Here is a 5,000-nt window from a genome sequence, read left to right as displayed (position 1 = left end):
CTCTTCGGACGTCGTGTCCGCCTACATTATATATAATATGCACACTCACACGCACGCACACACATGCGAAAACACGCACACGTCGACACAAATATATTATATATTATATATATACATAACACGAAACGGGGTTTATTACGTCACCGTGTGCGAAGACGCGCATGCCCTCTGTCGATTTTTTACGTCGAAGAGTCGCGCGTCCCCGGGACGCCCCCGATCGTATATATATACTTACATACGTAGGTATATATCGTATATATATAACGTGTATATAACATATATACGCGTATCGATGCGATCGGTTTCCGCTCGTATGGTGGTGTAATATGTGTCTGAGAGGTTATATTTAAACGGACCCATATAAATACACATTGCGTGAATATGTATAAAATAAGAGAACCGTCAATTGTTCGCTATATATATATAGTGAACAGTGTGATTTTTATATTTTAACAGCCGGCCCTCAGACAGGAGTGGTCCTGGATATTTCTCCACGGACCGCAATGTGCGTTCGAAATGTCGATGTTCAAATGTGTCCTGCAGTTCACACTATGACGCGCAGTTAACTGCGTTCTTCATCGACCCGCGAGCCAAGTGATCCACCGTCCAGGGTAATTGTTTTACATATTTTGATATATGTATGTATATAAAAAAAAAAAAAAAAAAAAAAATATCTTAGAAGGCGAACGAACACGCGAAGGGAGCGCGCGCGCGCGCGTTATACACACACGCGCGCGTGCCACCACGACGACGACATAGCGTTCGCACTTTCTAATACCGGTGTGTATTTTTCTGTTTGTTTTTGTATAGCGCCCACCATTATCGGACCGGAACTGGGAGATGACACACAACAACCGGATTAGTGTCACACAACTCCCTCTTTTGTCGCCCCGTTTGGTGTGCCCCGATGGGCGCTCTCTCTTTTGTGGATTATTATTCGTAATATATGAGTAATATTATAATACGTTAATGATCCTTCCGCAGGTTCCCTTACGGAAACCTTGTTACGACTTTTACTTCCTCTAAATGATCAAGTTTGGTCAACTTCCCAGCGACGCCGACGGCCGTTAAGCCACCGCGTGTCGGTCCGAAGACCTCACTAAATCATTCAATCGGTAGTAGCGACGGGCGGTGTGTACAAAGGGCAGGGACGTAATCAACGCGAGCTTATGACTCGCGCTTACTAGGAATTCCTCGTTTATGGGGGATAATTGCAAACCCCAATCCCCAGCACGAAGGAGTTTCAACGGGTTGCCCGGGCCTCTAGGCCAGGGAGAACATGCTGATTCCTTCAGTGTAGCGCGCGTGCGGCCCAGGACATCTAAGGGCATCACAGACCTGTTATTGCTCAATCTCGTGCGGCTCGAAGCCGCCGGTCCCTCTAAGAAGAATTTTAATACGTCGCCAGTGAGTTGCGCGACCGAAGCCACGCACACATAAATGACGACGCCTATTTAGCAGGCTAGAGTCTCGTTCGTTACCGGAATTAACCAGACAAATCGCTCCACCAACTAAGAACGGCCATGCACCACCACCCACCGAATCAAGAAAGAGCTGTTAATCTGTCAATCCTTCCGGTGTCCGGGCCTGGTGAGATTTCCCGTGTTGAGTCAAATTAAGCCGCAGGCTCCACTCCTGGTGGTGCCCTTCCGTCAATTCCTTTAAGTTTCAGCTTTGCAACCATACTCCCCCCGGAGTCCAAAATCTTTGGTTTCCCGGAAGCTGCCCGCCGAGCCATAGTAGTAACGTCGGCGGATCGCTAGATGACATATTTACGGTTAGAACTAGGGCGGTATCTAATCGCCTTCGAACCTCTAACTTTCGTTCTTGATTGATGAAAACACCTTTGGCAAATGCTTTCGCTGATGTTCGTCTTGCGACGATCCAAGAATTTCACCTCTAACGTCGCAATACGAATGCCCCCAGTTATCCCTATTAATCATTACCTCGGAGTTCTGAAAACCAACAAAATAGAACCGAGATCATATTCTATTATTCCATGCACGAAATATTCAAGCACAATTTTGAGCCCGCTTTGAGCACTCTAATTTGTTCAAAGTAAAATTGTCGGCCCATCTCGACACTCACCGAAGAGCACCGCGATAGGATTTTGATATTGAACCGCCGTATTACCGACGGCTCACCGACGATATGCTCCGCAGACGTGTCAGTATCACCGCGGATGCGGTGCACCGACAGCGCGGCGCACAAATGCAACTACGAGCTTTTTAACCGCAACAATTTTAGTATACGCTATTGGAGCTGGAGTTACCGCGGCTGCTGGCACCAGACTTGCCCTCCAATTGTTCCTCGTTAAAATATTTAAAGTGTACTCATTCCGATTACGAGGCCTCGTAAGAGTCCCGTATCGTTATTTTTCGTCACTACCTCCCCGTGCCGGGAGTGGGTAATTTGCGCGCCTGCTGCCTTCCTTGGATGTGGTAGCCGTTTCTCAGGCTCCCTCTCCGGAATCGAACCCTGATTCCCCGTTACCCGTGACAACCATGGTAGTCGCAGAAACTACCATCGAAAGTTGATAAGGCAGACATTTGAAAGATGCGTCGCCGGTGCTGGACCATGCGATCGGCAAAAGTTATCCAGATTCATCAAAATTAACGACTTCGGACGCGAGGCCCTCCGTCGATTGGTTTTGATCTAATAAAAGCACTCATCCCATCACTGGTCAGAGTTCTGATTGCATGTATTAGCTCTAGAATTACCACAGTTATCCAAGTAACCGAGGTAAGATCTAAGGAACCAAAACTGATATATTGAGCCATTCGCGGTATCGCCTTAATACGGCTTGCACTGAGACATGCATGGCTTAATCTTTGAGACAAGCATATAACTACTGGCAGGATCAACCAGGGAGCTGACACAAACACGCCGCATACAACGCGCACAACACGCACAACTCGACGATGCGAAAACGTTAAACGTTTAAACGCATCGATGGTTTTTGCTGTTTTGCTTGCTGCCTGCCTGCCTGCTGCAGTCAGTCGGTGGTCATTTTTCTTTTCTACACTACACTACTACACTACACAATACACTACTACTGTGTGGTGTGTGTGGTGCGGTGCTAGTGAACGGACAAAAAGCGCGTTCGATTCATGTGAATGTTCAACAACGAGACATTTTCGATACTTCACACTGTGTAAATAAATTTGATTCTCTCTCTTTATCGAGGAAAAAATATCGACATCAGTCCGGTTTCGGAGAGATCGAAAATACCTTTTTATAAATGCTACTACCATTACTAATACTACTACTACTACTACTAACTACACACTACTACTGATCTATATAAAATAGAATCAAAAGTAATATATATATGTAATATAATAATAATATAATAATGATAGTTGGAAAAAAAAATACACCGTCCCTCGAAGTCGCCGCAGCGGCAATGAGCGACTGTTCGATCTCTCCGGTGGAGGAGACCGAACAAGCTCAACGCGACACACGCGACGACACGAGGCGACGAGAATTCACGGGTCGATCTGGTGCGTTAACGACGCTGCGAAATCTACACGCGCGCCGAACACAAATCGCCACTTCTTTTATAACAGACTCTATTATAAACGTCCTGCCGCATTCATAAACGGGAACGTAGTCTGACACAGTTTATGCGTGTGTGGTGATATTTCGTTGTGTGGTGTGTGTCGTCGTCGTCGTCGTCGTCGTCGCGTGTTTTTGCTGTGTAAAAATATTAAAACAACAAACACAACACTACTATTTTTATTAATAAAAAAATAGTTGCGCGTTTATTTTTTAATACTCTATACACTACACACAAACTCTACAAATTTTACTTTGTAAAAATCACACGACAACAGCAGACACACCACACAACACAACTCTACAAACACCACACACTGTTTCATTACATCACTGACAGACGCCTCTCGCATCCAGTCTACAATAGTAGCAATGATGGTGACATGTCAACCACGCATCATTAAACAATGGGGTGTTCACGTATTGGCGTATACCACAATTGACGTGACACCGGAAAGTGTTTACACGTATTGTTGTTATTATTGTTATTATTATCAATGTTTTTTGTGTTTTATTATTATTATTTTTTTTTTTTTTTTTTTTTTTTTTTTATTTTTTTATTTTTATTTTTTTTTTAAATCCAGAACAGAATCATCGCTTACTAGTAAGCTAAGTAAGTATTAAAACGAATATATAGTCAGTTTATATTTTGTTGTTGTTGCATGCAGTTATAAAGTTAATAAGAACCGAAACGAAACATTTTTCATCATTATTAAGTTGACTATGAGGGAAGCTACTCGTATGTATGTCTAATGCGGTGTCATTTTCCTCGTCTGTCTGCTGCACGTGCACCGGCAGTGTCATACATACATACATACATACATACATACATACATACATACATACATACATACATACATACATACATACATACATACATACATACATACATACATACATACATACATAGTCATTCATATGTAGGATATCTTTTATATTATATTTGAAATGGAACGAAAATGGAAGGACGAACGACTACTATAAAAAAAAAGGAAGTTTTTAATACGAGCTACCTACCACCCCGTACGACGTACGACGTACACGTACACGTACACGTAACATTAGACAACAATAATGATTTATATAGTAGTATATATTATTATTTTTAAATGGAATCTTTTAAAACGCAGATAACAGATGGCGCTATCTATTAATAACTATAGGCTATAATATCCTTTATTATTATGATTTATATAGTATATATTATTATTTTTAAATGGAATCTTTTAAAACGCAGATAACAGATGGCGCTATCTATTAATAACTATAGGCTATAATATTATTATTTATTATTTACAGTATTCATTAGAATACTGTAAATAATAATAATAAAAATAATATAAATAATACGGAATGGGATATGATCATAATTGATTGGAAAATTGAAACATTATTGAAGAGCGTCGGTGGCGCATTTCGATGGCACCGTATCGGTGGATCGA

The 5,000-nt window shown here is 42.1% G+C and overlaps 2 non-coding genes across 2 annotated transcripts; both read right to left on the bottom strand.

Annotated features, from left to right (window-relative positions):
* Nucleotides 1–457: 457 nt before the first annotated feature.
* On the bottom strand, nt 458–614 carry LOC123722811. Its single transcript, XR_006756615.1, has one exon. It is a non-coding gene; the product is annotated as a 5.8S ribosomal RNA (ribosomal RNA).
* A 353-nt stretch (nt 615–967) lies between these two features.
* On the bottom strand, nt 968–2,871 carry LOC123722773. Its single transcript, XR_006756582.1, has one exon. It is a non-coding gene; the product is annotated as a small subunit ribosomal RNA (ribosomal RNA).
* Nucleotides 2,872–5,000: the final 2,129 nt, after the last annotated feature.

This window comes from Papilio machaon, chromosome 29 (genome assembly GCF_912999745.1).
Source record: "Papilio machaon chromosome 29, ilPapMach1.1, whole genome shotgun sequence".
Lineage (NCBI taxonomy): Eukaryota > Metazoa > Arthropoda > Insecta > Lepidoptera > Papilionidae > Papilio > Papilio machaon.
Note: the sequence above shows the minus strand (reverse complement) of the source record. Positions and strands in the feature narration are given on the sequence as shown.